This window comes from Equus caballus, chromosome 4, assembly GCF_041296265.1.
Source record: "Equus caballus isolate H_3958 breed thoroughbred chromosome 4, TB-T2T, whole genome shotgun sequence".
NCBI classification, from domain to species: domain Eukaryota; kingdom Metazoa; phylum Chordata; class Mammalia; order Perissodactyla; family Equidae; genus Equus; species Equus caballus.
This window is the reverse complement of record NC_091687.1, coordinates 58009643-58036766: the sequence shown is the minus strand read 5'-3', so window position 1 is coordinate 58036766 and position 27124 is coordinate 58009643. Positions and strand designations below refer to the sequence as shown.

Genomic DNA, 27124 nt, shown 5'->3' with positions numbered 1-27124 from the left:
TCATACAAAGTAGACTTCAAGATAAGACAGGTAAAGAGAGACAAAGGGGGAAGTATATAATGATCAAAGGGACACTCCACCAAGAAGATATAGCACTTATAAACATCTATGCACCCAACACAGGAGCACCAAAGTACATAGAGTAACTATTAACAAACCTAAAAGAAGATATTAATAATAACACAATAATAGTAGGGGGCCTCAACACTCCACTCACGTCAATGGATAGATCATCCAGACAGAGAATCAAGGAAACAGTGGAATTAAATGAAAAGCTAGACCAGTTGGACTTAATAGACATATATGGAACACTCCATCCAAAAACAGCAGAATACGCATCCTTCGCAAGTGTACACAGAACATTCTCAAGGATAGACCATATGTTGGGAAACAAGGCAAGCCTCAATAAATTTAGGAAGATGGAAATAATAATAAGCATCTTTTCCAATCACAGTGCTATGAAACTAGAAATTAATTGCAAGAAAAAAGCTGAGAAAGGGACAAAGATGTGGAGACTAAACAACATGCTATGTAACAACCAATGGATCATTGAAGAAATTAAAGGAGAAATCAAAAAATATCTGGAGACAAATGAAAATGAAAACATACCATACCAACTCATAGATGCAGCAAAAGCCATATTAAGAGGAAATTCATTGTAATACAGGCTCACCTTAACAAACAAGAAAAATCCCATATTACCAATCTGAAACTACCCTTAAGTGAATTAGAAAAAGAAGAACAAACAAAGCCTAAAGTCAGCAGAAGGAGAGAAATAATAAAAATCAGAGCAGAAATAAATGCTACTGAAACAAAAGAGGCAGTAGAAAGGATCAACGAAACAAAGAGCTGGGTCTTTGAGAAGATGAACAAAACTGACAAACCCACAGCCAGACTTACAGAGAAAAAGAGGGAAAGCTCAGATAAATACAATTAGAAACGAAAGAGGAGAAATAACAATGGATACCACAAAAATACAAAGGATTCTAAGAGAATACTATCAAAAGCTATATGCCAACAAAATGGACAATCTAGAGGAAATGGATAAATTCTTAGACTCTTACAACTTCCCAAAGCTGAATCAAGAAGAAATATATGATCTGAACAGACCAGTCACAAGTAAAGAGATTGAAACAATAATCAAAACCATGCCAAAAAATAAAAGCCCAGGACCAGACAGCTTCCCTGGAGAATTCTACTAAACTTTCAGAGAGGATTTAATACCTATCATTCTGAAGCTATTCCAAAAAATTAGGGAAGATGGAACACTTCCTAACACATTCTACGAGGCCAAAATCACCCTGATACCAAAGCCTGACAAGGACAACACAAAAAAGGAGAACTACAGGCCAATATCGCTGATGAAAGTAGATGCAAAAATTCTCAACAAAATATTGGCCACCTGAATACACCAATACATCAAAAAGATCATACATCATTATCAAGTGGGATTTATACCAGGGACACAGAGATGGTTCAACATCCGCAAATCAATCAACATGATACACCACACTAACCAAATGAGGAATAAAAACTACAAGATCATCTCAATAGTTGCAGAGAAAGCATTTGACAAGATCTGACAGCCATTTATGATAAAAACTCTTAAAAAAATGGGGATAGAAGGAAATTACCTGAACATAACAAGGGCCATATATGACAAATCCACAGCCAATATCATACTCTATGGGGAAAAACTGAACGCCATCCCTCTGAGAACAGGAACAAGACAAGGATGCCCACTATCACCAGTCTTATTCAACATAGTACTGGAGATTTTGGCCAGAGAAATTAGGCAAGAGAAGGGAATAAAAGGAGTCCAAATAGGGACTGAAGAAGTGAAACTCTAGCTGTTTGCAGATGACATGATCTTATATATAGAAAACCCTAAAAAATCCATCGGAAAACTATTAGAAATAATTAACAACTACAGTAAAGTTGCAGGGTATAAAATCAACTTGCAAAAATCAGTTGCATTTCTATACTCTAATAACAAACTTACAGAAAGAGAACTCAAGAATACAGTTCCATTTACAATCACAACAAAAATAATAAAGAATCTAGGAATAAATTTAACCAAGGAGGTGAAGGATTTATACAATGAAAACTATAAGACATTATTGAAAGAAATAGATGATGATGGAAAGAGATTCCATTCACATGGATTGGAAGAATAAACATAGTTAAAATGTCCATACTACCCAAAGCAATCTACAGATTCAATGCAATCCCAGTCAGAATCCCAATGAAATTATTCACAGAAATAGAACAAAGAATCCTAAAATTCACATGGGGCAACAAAAGACCCTCGAGTTGCTGAAGCAATCCTGAGAAAAAAGAACAAAGTTGGAGGCATCACAATCTCTATCTTCAAAATGTACTACAAAACCACAGTAATCAAAACAGCATGGTACTGGTGCAAAAACAGGCACACACACACATCAGTGGAACAGACTGAAAGCCCAGAAATAAAACCGCACATCTACAGACAGCTAATCTTCGACAGTGTTGCCAAGAACATATACAATGGACAAAAGATAGTCTCTTCAATAAATGGTGTTGAGAAAACTGGACAGCCACATGCAAAAGAATGAAGGTACACCATTATCTTGTACCATACACAAAAATAAACTCAAAATGGATCAAAGACTTGAAGGTAAGTCCTGAAACCGTAAAACTCCTGGAAGATAATATAGGTAGTACACTCTTTGACATCGAACTTAAAAGGATCTTTTCGAATACCATGTCTTCTCAGACAAGGGAAACAAAAGAAAAAATAAACAAGTGGGACTTCATCAGACTAAGGAGCTTCTGCAAAGCAAAGGAAACTAGGATCAAAACAAAAAGACAACCCACAAACTGGGAGAAAATATTTGCAAATCACCTATCTGACAAGGGGTTAATCTCTATGATATATAAGGAACTCACACAACTGAACAACAACAAAAAAACAGCACAATCAAAAAATGGGCAGAGGCTGTGAACAGTCATTTTCCCAAAGAAGATATGCAGATGGGCAATAAACACATGAAAAGATGTTCAACATCACTAATCATCAGGGAAATGTAAATCAAAACCACACTAAGATACCACCTTATGCCTGTTAAAATGGCTATTATCACTAAGACTAAAAATAGCAAATGTTGGAGAGGGTTTGGAGAAAAGGGAACTCTCATACACTGCTGGTGAGAATGCAAACTGGTGCAGCCACTATGGAAAACAGTATAGAGATTCCTCAAAAAACTAAGACTAGAACTACCATACGACCCAGCTATCCCAGTACTACCACTATGAGGTATTTATGCAAACAACTTGAAATCAACAATCCAAAGTAACATAAGTACCCCTATGTTCTTTGCAGCACTATTCACAATAACCAAGACATGGAAACAATCCAAGTGCCCATCGATGGATGAATGGATAAAGAAGATGTGGTATATATATACAATGGAATACTACTCAGCCAAAATAAAAGACGAAATCATCCCAGTTGCAACAACATGGATGGACATGGAGGGAATTATACTAAGTGAAATAAGCCAGACTGAGAAAGACTAAAACCATATGATTTCACTCATATGTGGAATATAAACAAACACATGGACAAAGAAAACAGTTCAGTGGTTACCAGGGGAAGGGATGTGGGGAGTGGGCACAGTGGGTGAAGGGGAGCACTTGTGTGGTGACAGACAAGAAATAACGTACAATTGAAATTTCACAATTATGTAAACTATTATGAACTCAATTAAAAAATAATTAAAAAAACTGAAATTTCTATTTTTAAAAAAAGTTGCTGACAAACTGGTACCTTGCCCAAATTGTCAATATTTACCATCTACTATTGGTGTCATAGTGATACCTTGGAGCACATGAAAAACAGAGGACACAAATCTCCTTAAAAAGGAGTCAGCATCTATTTCAAAATTTGTATTATAGGAAGACTTTGCCTGAAGATGATGATGGAACGTGCAGCTTGAGAAGTGCGTATACATACCACTCTGTGGAGCTTGGTATTTCGGTGAGATCAAGGTTGCTGTTCTACGTCAGGGGTTTGCAAGCTTTCTCTCTAAAAGTTCTGATAGGAAATGTTGCAGGCTTTGAAGCCCCCATATGGTCTCTGTCACATAGTCTCCTCTGGCTTCGGTTTCGATTTTTATTTTCAACCCACTAAAAATGTAAAACACAATTCTTAGCTGTGGTCTGTAGTTTGCCTACCTGTTCTAAATTAATTTCACTCATTCTCAATTCCAGATTTTTTTGTGGATGTTCAAAAACAAAGCAATAGCTCTTAATGTGTTGGTTACACTATCAAAAGAAGAACTTTGCAAATAATTAAATGATGCCATTTTCATATCAGTGCGGGTTTTTTAAAATCGAGTTAATTTTGATCGCTGTCCAGTTTTTTTCACCCAATTCATGGGTTCAACATAGAGTGTTTGGAAATTCATTCTGTCAAGGAACATCTGATGTTATTTGATTGCTACAATCCTAAAATTGCTACAATTCTAAAAATAGTTACAAAATTTTATAAATTCCATTATAAAGTTTAACATAAAAGATAAACCAATAAGTTTTTTAAATTGATAATATGAATACAAATATGGGCAAAGCATATATGATAATATCGTGGTAAAAACAATACTCTGTTTTGTTTACACGTATTTATTCAATAATCTTTCTTACAGAAAAATTAGCAATTGGATAATGTCAATTGCTGTTGCACCTGTAATAAAGTTCATTGCAGTTTTCAATTTATTAATTATCCTTTTTGTACTTATTCTAGTCTACTATTAGAGTATTAAAAGCTATTAGAAACATGAAATTGCTATTTATATCTTACACCAAAAGACTCGGAATTTACAGCAAAAACTAGTTCATTGTTCTTAAATGGATGAATCATACCCTTCTGAAAACCTGGAGTGCTTTATTTATTTTTCGCAGTAGAGAATTGCTGCTTCTCCAGATGCCCAAAATGGGGCATTAATTCAGGCAGTTCAGATAACACTGTCTCTTTCGACTGAACAAAAGTTCAGAGTAGGGCTTCTTCAGAGTGGGGCTTTTCCCTCTAATGCCATGAGAAACTCAAGATAAAATTTTCGTAAAACTTCGCTGAACTCATTTTACTATGAGCCTACCACAGCAGGCTTCCCACCACATCCAATACTCCTCTTTTCATGCATCTTAAATAACAGTAAGGTCAGTGTGAACGGAGAGTGGGGGACAAAGCTTTCCAACACAATTGCTGGTGCTGCCTAAATCGCATATTGGAGCCGCTGTCTTCTGTTTCCTTAAATGATGCTGAAAAGGTGGAGGACGTGCTTGCAAGGTTGAGCCATTATGCTTCCTCGTGTATATTTAAGTCTGAAATCTGAAACTGTATTATTGTTAATGTGAAACTGTAGCCTTGAAAAGTTCAATATTTGTGGTCATTGTGTAAAAACACAATCTGCCTTAGCGTAAACTCATAAATAGTTGAAAGCGGTAAGGAACCTCACATGAAGTTTGCCTCCAAAGAGTATCATGTGTCTTACTTAGGGATTGCCTCACAAACTCTTGAGGGTCTCAGAATCATGTCGTAAAATTTCCTTTTTCCCCTAGCTCTTTTGAGGTATAATTGACAAATACTGTGTGATCTCACTTATACAGGGAATCTAAAAGAGTCAAACACAGAACCAGAGAATGGCAGTTACCGGGGGCTGGGGCATCAGGAGCATGGGGAGATGTTAGTCAAAGGGTACAAAGTTTCACTTATAAGAGGAATAAATTCTGGGAATCTAATGCACAGCAAACTGACTCTAGTTAATAATACTGTATTCTATACTTGAAATAGGCTCAGAGAGTAGATCTGAAGTGTTTTCACCAAACCTAAAAAAAGGCAACTTTGTGAGGTGATGGATGTGCTAATTAACTTGATTATGGTAATCATTTCACGATTTATACATGTATTAACCCATCACGTTGTGCACCTTAAAACAATATTCTTATTTAAAAAACTAAAGGAGCAGAAATGTACTTGAAATTGGTGTGTTACATATATAATTTATAATTTCATTCAAATATATTGCAATATTCTACTAATCAAAATGGAAGCAGTAGTTGTTGAATATATGGTTTTTTATATGTATGTGGAGTAGCTGAAACTCAGAATTTTTGTGATGAAGCTATTAATTGAAAGTAAAAAATGCAGCATGGAAGTATTCACTCTCTCCTGCCTGCTGTCAGGTGACTTTTAGAAACTTTTAGCTATTGAAGAACTACTTTGTAAATCAGCTTAGGTGTTCTTAGGATGCTGTAGAACTTTTTGGTAAGTTAATCCTCTACATTTTAGTTGGATTTTGTCAAAATCAGTTGGAAATCTTTAATGTACAATCTTCAGTACACAAAAATAGAGCATCGAAAAGCTTCAGCTTTTGAAGTGTTTAGCAAATCGCAATTACTAAAAACAAAGCTTGCAAGCCAGAAGAGATTGAAATGCATTCCTACACAAGCAATAAACTAATAAACACTCAAACAGTGTGTAAGATACAATTTTTACATTCTCCATTTTTTTTTGGAATATCTCCACATGTAGAAAGAATTTTTTGATGATGCTTCTAATTTCAGTTGGATAAATTTATATTCTTTGCTAGAATAGAACATCTAGTAGCATCTTAGTTTGGCCGAATATTCAATAGAATCATAAATAGACACAACTTATTTGATGTGTTATCTTGTAAAAACATTTGTTTAAGCAAGATATTCTAAACAGAAATGAAATAGGACCCAGGAGGCTCTTCAGGCTGAGATATTTTCACAATTTAATATGAAAAAATCAGAACTGTGGAAAGCTTCCGTTTGGCAGCTTTTGCACTTGACCTTACCAGGTACGTAAGCACTTGTAGAGAGAGTGTTTTCTCAATGAAAGGTATTTTAGCCTACAGAGAAAGGGCAGTTTCAAATACATCAACCATAAAATGTAAATGTGAAGAGGATTGATGGTAATTTTATGAAAAAGTTAAAAAATAGGACCACATATACTCTTTAGAAAGATGCTAATGACTGTGCAGAGACCAACATAGCTAAGAAATGGATTAAAATTAGGAAATGATTTTTTTAAATGCTTATGCTATTTATTTATTTATTTTTCAGGAAGATTACCCCTAAGCTAACATCTGCCACCAATCCTCCTCTTTTTGCTAAGGAAGACTGGCCCTGAGCTAACATCCATGCCCATCTTCCTCTACTTTATTTGTGGGACACCTGCCACAGCATGGCTTGACAAGTGGTGCATAGGTCCACACCTGGGATCCAAACTGGTGAACGCTGGGCCACTGAAGCGGAACACGCGACTTAACCGCTGAGCCAACAGGCTGGCCCCTTATGTTATTTTTAATATTGTTCTGGGTACAATCTAGAGGATTATTTTGATAATCAGTATAAAATGTTTTTTGTTTCAATGTACACAGATATGTGCTATTTTTATTTTTAGAAAGAATTTTATTTTTCAATAAAATTTGCATAGAACTATTATGTATGTCTACCAGTTAAATAAAAACAATTTCTTGATCAACAAATATATATTCTTTAAAATTATATTTTTACTATACTAGTATCCTCTTTCAAGCTCCAAAGTGTCCTGGATGGTAAAATATGTTGTTATATATGGTTATCCTACCTACTTAAAGATCATCTCGCCTATAAAAGAGAAAATGCACCAGACAATTAAGAGGATGATTTTATTTAGGCTATTACAATAGGAAGAGTGTTGATTAAGAGGGATGTCTCAAAGGAAAGGGAGAAAGCCTAGATTTTATCATCTAATTTGGTAATATTCTGAGGTAGAAAAATATTATGCTTTGACACAATGAGAGGTAACAGCTTTTCTGAATTCTGTAAACACAGATAGACACAGATTCCTCTGGCTTCCCTTCTACAATTTCAGCCATGGATAAAGCGTGAACACAGAATTACACAACTCATTGAACCATACCAAAGAGCTGTTCTTTTCCTAGTAGCTGTGACTTCTTTATTGATTTCAGCTCAAAACAGACAAATACACAAATCAACAGAAGAGACTCATGTACCAGATTCTCTCTTGTCTTTTGGCCAATGGAGGCAAGATCTCTGTGAACCATCAGTCCACTTACAGAGATCACCAAATGGTCAGACCATAATATCAAAAGAAGCAGGCACCAGAAGAGCAGCCAGTACTCAAAGAGAATCCAGATCAAATCTTTACCAGGCTACCAGTGATTGAATCTGTAGCACAAGCTCAGGAGTTGGACTCACCACTGGGCCCTGGGTCACCAGTCAGGTGCCCAGTGCAGAGGGCTCCGAGAGGTGTCGCTATTTAGGTAGAGTTAACAGGGACCTGACAGTGAGGTCCGATCCCACCCAAGTCACAGAACCAAAACTGAACGGGACAGAATGCACCCAAAATTAAAGAGATGATTTTATTTAGACTATAGCATTAGGGAGAACTTTCATGACTGTAGGATGTCTCAAAGAAGAGGAAGGGGTCTGGGGTTTTATAGAAACAAGTGCTTTTCTGAAGAATTCCAAACAAGCACTTTTCTGAAGAATTCCTTCTATAACATCCAGATAAGCAGCTTTGCAGACTATTCTTGAAGACCTGTTTTGCTGGGGAACTCCCCTCGAGACAGCTCATTTCGTATTTAAACAGCATTCTTATAGAAAGTTTGAGTTGAAATCTGTATCTCTGGAGCTTCCACCCAGCTCATATTCCATTTTGGGAGGCAACTGGGCCGGATCTGATCCCTCCTTCACAAGACAGCTCTTCAGCTATTCGAGGAAATCAATCACCTCCAGAGCAAATCCTCTCCCTCTGGGCCAGACCTCTCCAGTTCCCTTCACTATTCCTCCACACTGTGCTTTCACTTGCTGTGATATAGTCTGTTTCATCCATACATTCATCTGTGTGGCAACCACCATCCCACGTGTTCGTCTAAGCACAAAGTAAAAACTGAATTACATTTTTTGGGCAAACACTTCAAATAACTTGTGAATTGGGAATTAGGTTGATTTTGATATTATTTTTTACTTCTAAATTTAATTGTGGTAAAACACACTGTCTTAATCATGTTTAAGTGTACAGTTCGATCGTGTTAAGTTTATTCACGTTGTTGTGCAACCAATCTCTAGAACTTTTCCATCTTCCCAAACTGAAACTCTATACTCGTTGAACAGCTCCCTACCTCCCCCTCCTCCAACCCCTGGCAACCACTAGTTCTCTTTCTGTTTGTCCATATTTGACTGCTCTATGTACCTTATATAAGTGGAGTCATACAGTATTTGTCTTTTCGTGACTGGCTTATTTCACTTAGGATAATCTTCTCAAGGTTCATCTATGCTGTAGCATGTGTTAGAATTTCCTTCCTTTTTAGGGCTGAGTAATAGTCCATTGTATGTATACATCACATTTTATTTATCCATTCATCTGTCGAGGGACACTTGGGTTGCTTGCACCTTTTGGTTATTATGAATAATGCCACTAAATCTTGATATTTTAAAGAGTAATTAAAAGCCTGATTGGCTGGAAAATACCAGGAGCTTCAAGTCATACATTATGCATCATTGATTCACTTATTCAATATTTGTTGCATACTTGCTGTGGGTAAGACACTATTCAAAGCACTGTAGGAGATACAAAGACGAATTCAATGGTAAATTTTACTCTCAATGGGGTCTGTGTCTAATAAACTTGATCATATACTCTTATCCTTATTAAATTATGCTCTCCTCTAAATAAAACCTGGCCATTTTTAAGGCTTAGTGAAAGAAAGAGAAAAAAAAAAGAGAGATCAAGGGAAGCAGCTGAGATCAAAGAGAAAAGAGGAATTTCCCAAAATGACATTTGGGAGACTTCTGAGCATGCACTTTTCCCCAGATGTGTGAATCCTTGTGCTCTGCTGTCTCAGGGTGCCTTGTGGGTTTCTCAGAAAGTCCTGGCACTTTCTGAACTAGCGAATTTGAACTTGTGGATACCCTAAGCTGGAGGATGTTGATGTTATCTGTTATTAGATAATATTGATCATGTAATTGATAATAGATAACCTAAAGTCATGGCAGTGTTCTGGGGGAGTGGGAGTAATGTTAAGAAGCAGATGTCCAAGAATGCTTCTGGAAAAGTAATTTATTGTGGAACAAGCACACGTGTATATGTTTGGAGTTTCCCATTTTGCACAGGCTGCTTTAAAAATCAGAGGAGACAGGGATTGCAGACATATATTTTGAAATGTTGCGTTGGTGATGACCCACTGATTCTACTGATAAATAAAGTTCCTCAATTCCAGAATCTCAGGCACATTACAGGTTTTATGCATAGAGACTTGCTATTATTTTGCCTGTTTCACATTTTAAAATTGATTTTGCTAATGATATGCTGCTTATTATTTACTCTTGTACTTTTGCACCAGCCCTTGGCCAGATGTGTGTCAAGTCCTGCCCCTTGGCTCAAATCCTTTTGGAAGAAGGCAGAATATAAAGGATAAACAGAAGCAAGCATTCTGTCCTGGTAACCCAAGGTCTTTCTCCAGAGTGTAGCCATGTGGCAGAGAGAGCTGTATCAGGAAAGCCACAGGACAGTGCCCAGGACATCTAACAACAAGACTCTCAGGCACAAAGCACCCACCTTGGGGTCAACTCAGTGTCCCCCTGAGTGTCTGCAAGCGCTAGGTGTGGTCTCTGCCCTCAGGGACCTTCCTGTCCAATTGGGAAAGCAGCTTTTGAAAGAACGTGAAACAATAACAAGCAATAGAGAAAAAAATTAAATGAAAAATTTTCTAATATGGGACATGACAGTTATCTTACTGGAACTGTGCTAATTTGCGGATCTTAAATTTATTACTTCCATTGACCGACTCCACTCAGGAATCAAAATATCACATAATTAAAATAAAGTAGCCAGGCCTGAGCACTCTTATGCAGCGCTCAAGCCAGGCTGGCCTGTGTGGAATGACATTTTATATTCTTGATAAATGATAATACTAGGTGGCACTTGTTATGAGCCCATTACAATTCTAAGGGCTTGACATGTAGTTCATTTAATCTTCACAACAACTCTAATACTGTTTTTAGCCCCAATTAAAAATGAGGAAACTGAGGCATGGGAAGTTTGAGTGACTCCACTAGGTTATTCACCGAATGAGTAGAAGAGTCCACGACTCTAAGGCCCATTCTGATAGCCGCCTCCCCGCCATTGTTACTCACAGGTGGGAGAAGCTTCCATTGCAGAGTCTTGTCTCTTAGTAATTAGCGTCTGGATTGTAAAATTTACTTATCCAGGGTGACTGGCACTCCTCGATGCTCCTAAGACCTGTGGCTCTGAGCAGTGAGAGGTAACAGTGGCCCAAGAGGGCATGGGGAAGACCAACTTGGAGGTGACATTCTAAAGCAGAAGGTAATTTTGATATCAGGACATAGAAATTTAATAGATATTGGTCAATATTCAGGCAATTGTAAAATCAAAGCCTATGATCCTTTTTTCTATTTCTCACAATATTCTTGCCTAAGATCCAGAGCAGAATCTCGGAGAAGCAGAAGAAACGGTCTCCCAGGCCAAGTTGGGGACCTGCGGACAAGCCCTTACTTAGTAACTCTCCTTCGATGCACACTCTCACTTAGGTCTCACACTGGCTGCATTTTGACTTTATCTCCCAGCGACACACAGGAGAGGAAAACACAAATTTGCTGTTTGTGTTCCCATTAGCCTCAGGCCAAGCTCCTTGACTCCTGCTTCCCTTTTCCCAAGGCCATTGCTCTCCTCGTCTCCCTCCCCTGAGGTGTTACTGGAAAACTTTAGCTCGCCTCCTACTCTTATAGGCACTTTGAAGATAATTTATTAAAGCTAATTAAACTGAAAAGATTTAAAATTCAACTCAACAAACATCAAGTTCCCGCTATGCCAGATACTCTTCCAAACACTGGTCATGAGGGCAGAAAGATCTAGTACAGTGATGTACACTGAATATCAGCTTGATAAAGATGTGTGTCATGAAGAGCAGTCTTCGCTCTCACGAGGCTCAGCATCTGATGGGAAAGGTAGACGGTGAAGAAGACCCCTCCTGCCCAGAGTGGGAATGACTGTGGAGAGAGGGAACCGCTCTTTGCTCAGGGACAAGGCTGTGTCTGGACAAATGCCTGAATTCAGGACAAGCAGGAGCCAAGTCAGATGAACAGTTGGGAGTGAGTGTGCCTGGAATGGGGAGGCACAGAACACGTGTTGCACTCAATGTTTTCAGCAGGACTAGAGGAAAGAAAGGTCTGTGAGGGGCAGAGGGGAGAGAGGAGGCGGCAGAGTCAGGCAGGGGCCAGCTAGGGTGGTCTCATTTGCAATTTATCCTGGGGAGGCTTTGAAGGCATTTAAAATAGGGGAATGAATGATCAGATTTGTGATTTGGAGCTCTCTGGTAGCTGTTCAGAAGATGGAGAAGGTGGATGCCATAGGCTGAATGTTTGTGCCCGCCCAAAATTCTTACGTTAAATCCTAATGCCAAATGTGATGGCATTAGGGGGTGGGGCCTGTGGGATTCCTGCCTGTATAAAAGAGGCCCAAGAAAGACCCCTCACCCCCGCTTCCTCCTTGTGAGGTTACGGTAAAAAGATGGCTGATTATGAACCAGAAAGTGGGCCCTCACCAGACACAGAATCTGCTGGAAAATGGATCTTGGATTTCCCAGCCTCCAGAACTGTGAGAAATAAATTTCTGTTTACAGACCACTCAATCTCTGGTGTTCTGTTAGCAGCCAGAACACACTAAGACAGTGGATTATGAACGTGGGGGCACAGGGCAGAAAACTGGTGGTAGAGACACATTGTCAAATTGCCCAGACAAGGAGAGGGTGTGACCAAGACAGTGCTGGTGGAGACAGGGTCAGAACCCAGAGACACTGAAGTGGTAGACTTGTTGAATGATGCAAAGTGGAGGCGTGTGGGCAGAACTGAGGGCATTAGGATCACTCTGAGGTTTTTTGCTTTAACACTTGGGAAGAGAGTGACAAACATCGCTTAGACAAATTGAGTAGATAGAGGAGTAGGTTTGAGAAAATCAGATAAGTCTTATCATGCTGTGCTGAAGCATCTATGACACTTTCAAAGGAGGTATCCTGGAGGTAATTGGATCTGCTATTTGATGATAATGAAGGTGACGAGCATGGTGATGACGATGTCATCAGGAAGTGGAAAGGCGGAGTAATCAAGTGTACTCTATTCTTTTTTTTATTGTGGTAAAATATGCATAAAATTTATTACATATATTACATAAAATTTGCTATCTTAATCACTCTCAAGTGTATATTTCCCTAATAATTAGTGATGTTGCACATCTTTTCATATACTTCTTGGTCATTTGTATATCATCTTTGGAAAATTGTCTATCCAAATCCTTTGCCCACTTTGTTGTTGAGTTGTAGAAGTTTTTTTATACATTCTGAATATTAACTCCTTATCAGATATATGAGTTGCAAATATTTTTCTCTCAATCCATCGGTTGCCTTTTCACTGTGTTGAATGTATCCTTTGATGCATAGGAGTTTTTAGTTTTGATGTTGTCCAGTTTGTCCATTTTTACTTTTGTTGCCTGTGCTTTTGGTGTCGTATCCAGGAAACTCTTGCCATATCCAATATAATGAAGCTTTTCCCCTATGTTTTCTCCTAAGAGTCTTATGGTTTCATATACACTTTTCTTTAAGAAACTTGACTGTGTAGGAAAGGAGAAAGGAGAATCTAAAGCAAGGGTGGATTATTTTGAGAAGAGCAGAGGAGATTCATACTTATAAGCTAAGAGGAAAGTGCCAGAATTTAGGTAGAACTTGAAATATAGAACAAAGGGATTGATGAGTGGATCAAGATCTCAGAGATCATGGAGGTGTGTGTGTGGTGTGGGGGTGTGGGGGGACTGTATCCAGAGACCAGAGGAAAGGAGTCATGCAAGATATCCTGTCAGATGGCTTCCATTTTCTCTGTGAAGCAGTCCCCATGTCATTTAACGAGAGTAAGGAAAGGCTCAATGGTGAATGGTGAAGGCTTGGAAAAAGTGCTGAGCAGACAGGAGAGGGAGCTGACCACGGGCATGTTAGAAGAACTGTAACGCACATTCAGTTGATGCATGTGAAGTGATGCTGATACCAACCCTATAGCTTATCATATGGTCTCTAGCAGCTCAGGTGGAGACTGGCAGCTCAGGCTGTTTGGATTGAATTCGTGTAATGGTTTTCATCTCAAACATATTTTTCATTTTTAGAAGTTTAATTTGGGTCATTTAAAATACGCTTCATGTCTCCGTTTAATATGCACATACTTTTGTCTACCTTCTTAAACATAATGTTTGAATATCCTTGTCTATTAATTCTATCATAAATGTCATTTCTGGGTCAGTTTCTGTTAACTGATTTTTTTCTCCTCATTATGGGCTGTGTTTTCCCGCTTCTTTGCCTGCCTGGTAATTTTTTTATTTGATGCTAGGCATGGTGGATTTTAATTTGTTAGCGCTAGATATTTTTGAAAATTTAAAAAAATACTCTTGACTCGTGTTCTGAGATGCAGCTTAGTTACTTGGTGATACTTTGAGCTTTTGGGGCTTGCTTTTAAGCTTTACTAGGTGGAACTGAACAGCCTTTAGGGCTAATTTTTCACCACTACTGAGACAAGACCAGTCAGAGAACTCTATCCAATGCCTACGTATTACAAAGCTTTTCTACTCTAGGTGGTAGGATTATGAATTATTCCTGGCCCAATATGAGTTACAAGGACTGTTCTGTCTGCTCATTTTGGTTAGTTCTTTCCCCGGCTTTGGGTAGTATCATCACATGCATGCACTGATTAATACTCAGCCGAAGACAAGGGGAACCCTCTGCTGATTTCTGGAGCACTCTTTCTTTGCGGCTGTCTCTTCTCTGCCCTGCAGACTCAAGCTTCTTGGCGTCCTAGACTCGCAACCCCATCTCCGCGATTCAAGGAGACTTCCAGATTCTGCCTGGGTTCTCCTTTCCTGAATTATAGCTGCCAGGGGGAGAGCTGGGACGATCATAGGGTCCATGCCGCTATTATCCGTTCTCTCAGGGACCATTATCCTGCATGCCTGATGTCCAATGTTTAAAAACTGTTATTTTTATATATTTTGTCTGATTGTTTAGTTGTTTAAGGTGGGAGAGTAAATCTGGATCTGGGGTCTGTCACTCCATCTGGTCTGGAAGTAGAAATTCAGTATAAGGATATTACAGAGTAACAGTTTCAAAGGGAGAAGGAGACAACCTGGTACAAGGCACCAGTAGGTATGGAGTTTGGGCTGATTGGGAAAAGTGATAAAGAAACAAGGGGCCCATACAAAACAACATAATTCTTCAGTGAGACGAGAGAAGAGATGTGGTAATGGAACAGGAGAACCGGAGAACTGGGATATACTTTCCAAAAATATAGGAATGGTACCTGTTTTGTTAACTTATGTATCTCCAGCATGTAGAACAATGCCTGGCACATAGCAGACATCAATAAATATTTGTGGAATGAATGAATGAATTGAGAAGAGGTAATGGCCAGAGAGTAAATGTTATTAATTTAAGAGTTCAGAGTGGAGCATTTCTAGGTGATGACAAGGAGCGATATTTGGTTATGAGGATGAGTAGAAGACATGGTGTGGACATAAAGTTGACTGTATTGAGGACAAAGGATTATGAGGACACGGACATCTCTGAAGGAGAGAGAAGGTTTAGAAGGGGTGATGGAGAAAATGATTCTGAACATAGTGATAAAGTACTTCATTAATGTGAGCTGGTGATCCAATATCAGTAAGGAGATTTAGATAGAAAGGAAGTTACATCCCGTAAAGTAGGATTCCAGAGGGAATAGTGAAGAGGTTTAGAAGTATGGATCAGGGGTGAAAAGACTCAGAGCAGTAACAGAATGGAGAGAAAACAGTTGATTGTAGGGGCTTACATTAGGAGTGGTGACCGAAGATGTTAGGGATAAAAAGTGTGATGAGATTAAATAGTTTTAAATATATTGACACAGAAAAATTAAGCATAAAAGAATGGAAAACAATATACCACATAAACGTAAGTCTAAGAAAGCTGGTGTGGCTATATTAATATCAAAGTCAACTTCAAGACAAGGAGTATTATCAGAGATAAAGAAGGTGACTTCATAAGGATAAAACAAATTTAATTTAGATATTTAAGTTTCTTCTCTTGTGACTTACATAGAGTTGAGTCTTGCTTTTCTATCACTCTGCCAATCTCTGCCTTTTCTTTGGTTTGGTTCATTTACATTTAATGTATATTGGTATAGTTGGATTTAACTCTACTATCCTGATACATGTCCAGACAAACACAGCCTCAAGTGTTAGTTTTACCAGTTCCTAGTCGCCTAACCTTGGGTAATTGACTTAACCTTTCTGACCGCTAGTGTCTTCATCTGTGCAGTATAGAAAAGGGTTGCTGTGATAACTATAGACACTGAATGTAAAGCACAAGGCACATGGTAGGAGTCCGACAAATTATGGCTATTACATTAAAGTACCATTTCAGTAACTCTCTATTCTCATTTTTTATGATAAAGATCTTTAACTCTAGCCTGAAAACATAGTACAGCAGCATTCTAGACATAATTTTTAAAAAAATTTATTGAAGTGAAATTCATATAATGTAAAATTAGCCATTTTTAAATGGACAATTCAGTGGCATTTAGCACATTCATGATGTTGTGTAACCACCACCTCCATCTAACTCCAGAAACATTTTCATCACCCCAAGAGGAAAGCCTGTACCCATTAAGCAGTTGCTCCTCCTCTCTTTAGCCCCTGCCAACCACCAATCTGCATTCTATTTCTATAGATTTACCTACTCTGAATATTTCAACTAAATGGCATCATACAATATTGACTTTTTGTGTCTGGCTTCTTTCACATAGCATAAGGCTTTCAAGGTTCATCCATGTTGTAGCATGTACCAGTACTTCATTCTTTTTTATGACTGAATAATGTTCCATTGCATGGATATACCACAATTTGTTTACCCATTCATCTGTTGATGGATATTTGGGTTATTTATGGTCTTCTATAATGTGAAAGATGGGAAAACTCTCAAGAGGAAAAAATAAACAAAAAACCTAGGAAAACCACAGACTTATAAATCCTTAGAGCTTTAAGGTACTTAGAAGAACACCTAGTCTAACCACATCATTTTTCAGATGAATGAGGCCCAAGCTCACCCAGATAGTTTTCAGCAGAGCTAAGATTAGAACTTGGGGTCTATGCTCCTGGTCTTTCCACAAAGTAAATAACAGAATAAAATTATCTTAGGAAAAGCCCCTTGAATGAGTCCTATCATTCAAGGAAAACACACTAAGAGGGAAATGTCTGAATAATGGTCCTGCCAAACGTGGAAGCAACAGCAAATTCATTTCTATTTTGGACTTTGTATATCAAGACATCAGAGAATTACAATCTTGAAAATGCTTAGTTTACCCTCTTATGACTCAACTTTGTAGTTTTCCCAGGGGCAGATCCTGAGACAAAGAATTGGGTGCGAGGAGTTTATTTGAGAAAGTGTAGAGAATACTCATAGAATAGTAGAGAAGTAATATAAAAATGGGAAGGTGGACAAAAAAGGCTCCACTGTTAAGTCTGCTGCCATAGTGGGAACTGGAGCTGAATCTTACAGGAAATGTAAAATGCAAAACACACAGAGAATTATCCCACCCAAGGGGCAAGGGAACCAGGGTATTTACACCAATTATCCAAGCATCATTAGTTGATGGCTGCTCCCAGAGGGGTTCCCTGGCACTCTACTTGGCCATGGCAGTGGGTAGAATGTCTTTTGCACTTTTGGAAAAATAATCCTAAGGCACAGAGGTGCAGATCCTGGCAATTGGAGGTCGGCCAGGACACACCACAAGGTCTGAGGGCTACAGGTAGGGCACTGACAGCATCTGCTAGAGACTTCTGCCAAGACCAAAAATGAGTAAACACAAGAATATTTGGTTACTCAGTACATCCTAGATGATTATCAAAATAGTGGGATTAGAGAAAACATTTCTCATTTTAAGATTTGTTAAATCAAACTCCATGCAAAGCTGTACCTTAACTTCTAAATTTCTTCAAAATCCCTTCAATCCTGGATCAATCTTAGAAAATATAAGTTAGTGAGTAAAAAAGACGAGGGAGCTGAAATGTTGATATTAAGAAAGAAAAAGAAAATCTATTTCAAAAGCATTTTTGCAAAAAAAAAAAGAATTTTGCAGGTGAAATGGGTTTATTACCATTTAAATTTTTCAAAGAGCAAATAACGGGAAAAGGAAAGTTTTAACGTAGACTCCATAATGTAGCTAGGAAGAGTGTCATCAGATAAAATGAGAACCCCTGGGACCAACTGTAGGGTCTATTAAGTCTTGACCATGTTGAGAAAGATCAAGATTTCAAGGTCAAGAAAGGAAAAGAATATTCTTAATGGTTTTATTGATTGTTTTCCCTTACAGCTAGTCTTTTGTTATGCATATATCTGACAATAGGAAGCCATTATTTTCTTGTAGAGTGATTTTGTGAGCTGATAAAATTAGAGGATTTTGCAGGCTGGTTACTGAACACAGGTCAGTAAGCTCAGAAATGCACACAAACCAAATGACTCTTGGCTCAGGAGGGAATCTAGAAAGTCACATGTTAGAAAGTAGGACCAAAAAATAAAAATAATTGTTACCTATGTCAGAAAAAAACCTGGTAATTTGCTGATGCACAAACACTCCTAAGGCTGGAGTGAAATTTCTCCTTCCCTTTATGAGCTTACTTCACCACAAATAAGAAATATCTGTGGTTACCAGGTGCAGGAGCTGTCAACACTAAAGTGTGTGGCATTTAGAATAGATTTGGAAAGTGACAGGAAAATTCACTGCAGGGTAGCAAGAGAGAAAAGGGCAGAGCTCACTGCCTTAGTACTTAACAGAGTATGACCTTGTCCATTGGTGCCAAAAAATGATGACAATACAAATAGGGCTTTAGGAGGAAGCAGAATGCAGTGGGGAAAGCACTAGAATAGAAATCAGGAGAATGTGTTTCCAGGTCTGGCACTGCTGGATGAGTCAATTCTCTAGGCCTCAGTTTTCTCAACTCTAAATTGATAGGTATGACAGGGAGTTCCGAAGATGTATCTTCCCCATGAAGCTATGTGATTCTCAGTTGGTTCTGAAAGCTCAGAGAAGCTGTTTCTGAAAAAGAGAGAGAGATTTGGTTGATTAGTTTATTAATGCATTTAAACTATCACTTACTGGAGAAGGAGGAGTTTAAAGGGCAATGTTAGTGCAGATGTTAAAAGATGGAGCCATGGGGCTGGCCCTGTGGCTGAGTGGTTAAGTTCGCGTGCTCCACTGCAGGCGGCCCAGTGTTTCGTTGGTTCGAATCCTGGGCGCGGACATGGCACTGTTCATCAAAGCCATGCTGAGGCAGCGTCCCACATACCACAACTAGAAGGACCCACAATGAAGAATATACAGCCATGTACTGGGGGCTTTGGGGAGAAAAAAGGAAATAAAATAAAATCTTAAAAAAAAAAAAAGATGGAGCCAAGAGATTCAAGGGAGATGGTGGCATAGGAGGACTCTGAACTCACCTCCTCCTATGGACATAACAATATATAACTACTATTGGAACAATTACCCCTGAAAGAGAACTGAAAACTGGATGAAAAGAACCCCCACAACAAGGGACAGTGCCAAATGAAGTGGAAGAGGCAGAAATTCCTTTCTGGAGAGGAAAAAGCCACAGATGTGCCATGGTGCTTCACAACCAGGAGCAATCTTAAGATACAAAGCTTTTCCTGGAGGAGTAGGGGATCAGTGGGAGAGCTTTGCCACAATAAGCAGCTTTTGGACTCAACACAACCAAGATGAGTGTCATAATATCTGTCTTTGCTAGTAATTAACAACAATGGAGAATACCCCCCACAAAAGCTATCAGACATAAGAGAAAGAAAAGCCTGCTCTTGAAGGGCTCATGCACAAATTCATCTGTTTCAGAAAGCAACCTAAAATCACAAGAAAGAAAGGTACATAGTCCTTTGGTGAAAAGAGACTCACTTAATAAGCTCTGGGCACATCTTGGCAAGAGAGGACACCTCCCCAGGCTAGAACCACCTCCCCATGGACCGAGACATTCATGGCAACCATTATTGTGACCTAGTACAGGTGTGCTGACACAGATGCTGGCAGATGCCATTAGAGTTCTCCCCTGACCTGTTGGTGCAGGAGTCTGCCCCACCCACTTGAGCACCTATTTAATCCAGCTCAGCCAGGGCAGGCAGCCCACCCTAGGGACTGGCCGCATCCAACAGCAAGCCCTTGGGCAACATGTGGGTCCACATAGGCAGGGTGTGTGGGACCTCTGCAGTGGGGTGAGTGGGTCTGCCTCTCCGGGGCAGGGCGAACACGAGGGGCAGGGTGTGTGCAAGGGGTGTGCCTGCATTGGTGGATTGTGTAGGGCCTCTTCAGTGGGGTAAGTGTGTCCACTTCAGTGGGTTAGGGCATGAGCATGGGGCAGGACTGTATTGACAGTGTGTGGGCCTACGGATGGTGGGGCTTTTCAGCTGCAGCAGACTTGTGCTTCTCAAAAAACCACATAGGAGATCAGCCCCACCTTCTAAAACCCGAAACAATTGTGTGCTGCCATGCCTGGGGCACGCCTCCACTCAGAGCAGGGTGAGTGAGGGAGCATGACTGCAAGGGCCAAGCCGAGGAGGCAGCAAAGTGGGGTCAGTTGTTCCAGAAGGAAGTTCTAAGGATGTGGAGCTGATGTCCTGTAACTGAAAAAGAAGGTTCAGGTGAGCACCATGAGTCCTCAGCACATCTAAGGAAAGGTGTTAATTCCTTTTCTTTAAAGAAAAGTTAATATTCTCTGCAGTTTGAGGATGCCAGAAATATAAAAGATTATAAGAGAATACTACAAAAAACTATATGCCAACAAACTGGATAATCTAGAAGAAATGTATAAATTCTTAGAAGCATACAACCTTCCAAAACTGGATCAAGAAGAAGTAGAGAATTTGAATAGACCAGTAAGGCAATCACCAGCAAGGTGATCCAAACTGTGATCAAAAACCCCTCAAAAAATAAAAGTCCAGGACCAGATGGCTTCTCTGGTGAATTCTACCAAACATTCAAAGAAGACCTAATACCTATCCTTCTCAAACTCTTCCAAAAAATTGAAGAGGAGGGGAAGCTTCCTAACTCTTTCTACGAGGCCAAAATTACCCTGATACCAAAACCAGACAAGGACAACACAAAAAAAGAAAATTACAGGCCAATATTACTGATGAACATCAGTGCAAAAATCCTCAACAAAATACTAGCAAATCGAACACAACAATACATTAAAAAGATCATAAACCATCATCAAGTGGGATTTATTCCAGGGATACAGGGGTGATTCAACATCTGCAAATCAATCAACGTGATACACCACATTAACAAAATGAAGAATAAAAATCACATGATCATAACAATAGATACAGAGAAAGCATCTGACAAGATACAGCATCCATTTATGATAAAAACTGTGAAAAAAATGGGTATAGAAGGCAAGTACCTCAACATAATAAAGGCCATATATGACAAATCTTCAGCTAATATTATACGCAAAGGAGAAAAACTGAAAGCTTTCCTTCTAAGAACAGGAACCAGACAGGGATGCCCACTTTCACCACTCCTATTTAACATAGTATCGGAAGTCCTAGCCAGAGCAATCAGGCAAGAAAAAGAAATAAAAGGGATCCAAAATGGAAAGGAAGAAGTGAAATTATCATTATTTGTAGATGACATGATTTTATATATAGATGACCCTAAAGAATCCACCAAAAAACTTTAAGAAATAATAAATGGATGTACGAAAGTTGCAGGATAAAAAAATCAACATACAAAAATCAGTTGCATTTTGGTGGCAGCCCTCGGCCTAGTGGTTAAGTATGGCACGCTCTGCCTCAGTGGCTGAGGTTTGGCTCTCAGATGCGGACCTACTCCACTCATCAGCGGCCATGCTCTGGTGGCCACCCACATACAAAACAGAAGAAGACTGGCACAGATGTTAGCTCAGGGCAACTCTTCCTCATCAAAAAAACCCAAAAAACAAACAAACAAAAAACCAGTTGTGTTTCTAAACACTAACAATGAAGTAGCAGAAAGAGAAATTAAGAATACAATCCCATTTACAATTGCAACAAAAAGATTAAAATACCTAAGAATAAATATTACCAAAGAAGTGAAAGACTGGTACTCTGAAAACTATAAAACATTATTGAAAGAAATTGAAGACACAAGGAAATGGAAAGATAGTCCAAGCTCCTGGATTGGAAGAATTAACATAGTTAAAATGCCCGTACTTCCTAAAGCAATCCACAGATTCAACGCAATCCCCATCAAATTTCCTGTGATATTTTTCATAGAAATAGAACAAAGAATCCTAAAATTTATATAGAACAACAAAAGACCCTGAAAAGTCAAAGGAATCCTGAGAAAAAAGAACACAGCTGGAGGTATCACACTCCCTGATTTCAAAATATACTACAAAGCTATAGTAACCAAAACAGCATGGTACTGGTACAAAAACAGAAACACAGATCAATGGAATAGGATTGAGAGCCCAGAAATAAACCCACACATCTATGGAGAGCTACTTTTTGAGAAGGGAGCCAAGAACATACAATAGAGAAAGGAAAGTTTCTTCAATAAATGGTGTTTATCGAATAATAAATGGGAAAACTGGACAGCCACATGCAAAAGAATGAAAATAGACCATTATCTTTCACCATACACAAAAATTAATTCAAAATGGATTAAAGACTTGAATATAAGACCTGAAACCATAAAACTTCTAGAGGAAAACATAAGCAGCATGCTCTTTAACATCAGTCTTAGCAGCACATTTTTAAATACCATGTCTGACAGGCAAGGGAAACGAGAAAAAACAAACAAATGGGACTACATCAAACTGAAAAGCTTGTGCACGGCAAAGGAAACCATCAACAAAATGAAAATACAATCTAATAATTGAGGGAAATATTTGCAAACCATATATCTGCTATGGGGTTAATATCCAAAATATATAAAGAACTCATACATCTCAACAACAGAAAAACCAAATAACCTGTTAAAAAATGGGCAAAAGATCTGAACAGACATTTTTCCAAAGAATATATACAGATGGCCAACAGCACATGAAAAGATGTTCAACATCACTAATTATTAGAAAAATGCAAATCAAAACTACAATGAGATATCGCTTCATGCCCGTCAGAATGGCCCTAATTAACAAGACAGGAAATACCAGGTGTTGGAGAGGATGTGGAGAAAAGGGAACATACACTCCTGGTGGCAGTGCAAACTGGTGCAGCCACCATGAAAAACAGTAGGCAGATTCCTCAAAAAGTTAAGAATAGAACTACTATAGAATCCAGCTATTTCACTGCTGGGTATTTATCCAAAGATCATGAAAACACAAATCCATAAAAATACATGCACCCCTATGTTCATTGCGGCATTATTCACAATAGCCAAGACTTGGAAGCAACTTAGGTGCCTATCAAAGGATGAATGGATAAAGAAGATGTGGTATATATACACAATGGAATACTATTCAACCATTAAAAAAAGATGAAATCTTGCCATTTGCAACAACATGGATGGACCTTGAGGGTATTGTGCTAAGTGAAATAAGTCAGAGGGAGAAAGTCAAATACCATATGATCTCACTCATAAATAGAAGATAAAAACAATGACAAACAAACACGTAGAGACAGAGGTTGGATTCGTGGTTACCAGAGGGGAAGGGGGGAGGGAGGAGGATGAAAAGGGTGACTGGGCACATGTGTGTAGTGATGGATGGTAATTAGTCTTCGGGTGGTGAACACGATGTAATCTACATAGAAATTGAAATATAATGATGTACACCTGAAATTTATATAATGTTATAAACCAATGTTACCTTAACAAAAACAAAACAAAATAAAAAAAAATTGATGAAAGAAATTGAAGATGACATAAATGAGAAAAAAATAAAAAGATGGAGCCAGACTACCTGAGTTTAGATCCTGGCTCTAACACTGACTTACTTTATAATTCTAGGCAAATCACTCAAGTGTTCTGTGCCCAGCTTCCCTATGTATAAAAAAGGTTTAATAGTAGTCCCTACTCCAAAAGATTGTTATGAGCAACAAATGAATTAGTACATTATGACAGAAAGTAATTATTACATTATGTGCTCACCAGAATGGATTGATTCTCTCTTTTTCCTGGGAACCACAGCTAGGCTACATTTCCCAGTATCCTTTGCAGTTTTTAAAGGCCATGTGACTGGGTTCTGGTCAATGGTATATAGGGAATAACTAATGTGTGCTATTTTTAAATCTGGCCCATAAAGACCTCCTGTGTGGTTCTCTACGGCTCTCTTTTCCCCTGCAGAAGAACCAGCAGAGGATTCCAAGGTTTTAAGAGGTGATGGGACCACAAGACGGAAGGACCCTTTCCAGACACCTATCAGACTTCATATGAGAAAGAAAGAAACTTCTGTTGAGGTAAGTCATTGAGATTTGGGATTTACAGGCTACAGCGGCTAGTGAGTCCTCTAACTAACATAACATGTCAAACAATTAGCAGAGTGTCTGGCACAGAATTGAGGTGTGAGTGTCAAGTAGTGTTTAGACTTACCAGAGAAGGGACCTGCTAGTGGATAGAACCACCAGGGTGTGTTTTGAAAACAGACAGTAACCTGGTGTGGCTGGAGGACAGGTTGCCTGGAGGATATTGGGCATAAATTGTGAGAAGGAAGATTGTGGTCACATCACAGAGGGCTCTGAATACCAGGCTAACGAACTTGGAGGTTATCCAATAAACAATAATGAGCTAGTAAAGGAATGAGAACTGTGCTAATGTTGCCTAGAAAAGGATGTTCAGAGCTGTAATTTTGGATTGTTTTAGTTTGGATTCCCCCAAAGCAGGCTCTGAAGGAAGACTCAAAAGCAAGTACTTTACTTGGGAGGTGATCCCAGGAAGCCCAGTGATGAAATGGGGAAGTGACAGTGGAAGAGAGGAAAACCAATGAACGGTATGTTAATGAACTGATCACTGCTGTGGACAATGGGGGCTCAGTCCCACTGGGCACCCTTGGAGGACCACGTGGACTATGACTCAGAATTGCCTCCCATGAAGAGGGAGAAAAGGAGGGAGGTATATATCTAGAAGCAAATAAGGTCTGTCTACAAGGCATGAACTCCCTAGCACTTTCAGCCTACTCACATGCTGACAGAGCTCTCTCCCTACCCCAAACATGCCCTCCCCTAAGAGAGACAAGAGTCAGATTGGCTCATAGGGGAAGTTGGACAATGAACTTGGGATTGAATGGAGAGGATATGGGGCGGGCACTGACAATATCTGTCACAATTCAACCACACCCTCTTCTTCACCCCTCTATTTCTAGGTCCCTCCTTTCCTATGATCTATTAGCAGTTGATTGTGGGAGGAGTGTGATGATACAAGGCACAGACAAAGGCTTGGGAATCCAGTAAACCTGGCTTCTAATCATGCCTCCACCTCTAATTGACCTTGGGCAAGTTACTCACCCTCTCTAAGCCCCAGTTTCCCCATCTGTAAAATAGAGTTAAAAATATCTAACAATAAAAACTCACTAGTGGCATATATAAAGAATTAGCAATGCTAGCTCTCTTCTCCTCCCTCTATGTTCTGGAAGCTACCTTCTGTGACATAAAGGGGGAGCCTTGATGTAGAGAGGATGGGATGAGGAGATGAGGAGCGGAGAGTGCTACATGGTAGTGTGGTAACCAGATCTATTATTCTTACTTCTGGAAAGGCTGCTACTGTACAACATTCATTTATTTATTCATTCATGTGTTTGGTTTTACCATTTTTAGGGAAGGCCATGAAGCTGGGACAGGATGAAGGAGAAAGCATAGGACTAGATTAGACTTCCCAGGAGTCTGTGCATAGACGTCAACTGCCAAGAGCTAAGCAGACCTGAATAGGGCAAGAGGTCCTGGGGCTGAAACCATTGAAATGGCTGAGACATGCTCCCTGTGATGTGACTTCACGCCCTGTGACCCACAGTATTCAATAAGACCCCAAAACTCATGCTATGCTGAGTGTAATTAGGGTTCCTGTAGAAGCCAGCAGTGAAGTGTTCAAGTCAGCTTAAGGCTGAACCAAAGTGGCCCATAAGGACTTAATTCGTGAGACAGAGGAGATCAGGGAAAAAATAAGGTCTGGGTTTGCAAAAATTATGAGGAGGATGGAAATGCAGTTACAGCCTGTGACTGTGATGTTTGAATTCGTTCTCACACAGTAGATAAGTAGAGAAGTAAAACCACCTAGATGTGTGTTAGTTGGCATCCTCTGAGAAGGAGATGCCAAGACACAATGAAACATGCGAGAAATTTGTTAGAAGAAACATCGGCGACAGAAAATGAGGAGGGAGCCAGGAGAGGCTGGGAGAATCATCAGACCTGGATGCCCCGAGTGCAGGAGAGAGAGAAGGAAGGAAGACTGTGTGGGTGGAAGTGTCTTAGACAGCAGTGCAAGGAAAGTTTGGCACTGCCACCAGGAATTCCTCCAGCCAAAGTCACCTGATAGAGGATTCCCATGTCTCCTACAAATGTGCCTGCCTTGTTATCTCTGTCACAAAAAAAGGGGAGAAGAAGGTGACTATGCTTTTTGCTAGTGTCACCAGATTAACACAAAAAACATCACCTAGCTGAAAATAGTGACCCAAGGAGGAATATAAAATACACATAAACGCACACACCAACACACCCCCCCCCCATCTTCTTTATTTTACCCCAGTTTACACCTTCTCTGTGGTTCCGTCACACCATTGTCCCAGGCTTGTGTAATTTTCTTGATGAAAATGTTTAGTAACATGCCCATGTCAATTTCCTGCTTTTGATACTGTACTATAGTTACGTAAGATGTTGTCACCAGGGGAAGCTGAGTGAAGGTATGCCTACTATTTTTGCAACTTCTTGTTAGTCTATAATTATTTTGAAATTAAAAGTTAAAAAAAATGTTTAATACAGAACCCCAAATATGAGTAAGGCTACTGGTTTTAAGAACCCACATAATAAACAAAAAACGAAAGCCCTAATTA

At 39.2% G+C, this 27124-nt stretch overlaps 1 long non-coding RNA gene across 3 annotated transcripts in view; it reads left to right on the top strand.

The window, feature by feature from the left end:
* Positions 1-27124, top strand: part of LOC106783052 (uncharacterized) — a 38729-nt gene that overhangs the window by 9980 nt on the left and 1625 nt on the right. Inside the window, exons 1-3 of one of the 3 annotated variants that reach the window (XR_011437854.1) lie at positions 20212-20372; positions 24430-24542; positions 24946-25072. This is a non-coding gene — a long non-coding RNA (uncharacterized lncRNA). Of the gene's footprint in view, positions 1-20211; positions 20373-24275; positions 24543-24945; positions 25073-27124 lie in introns of those variants that run through there. The other 2 variants (XR_011437855.1, XR_001380546.3) reach the window with 2 other exon arrangements.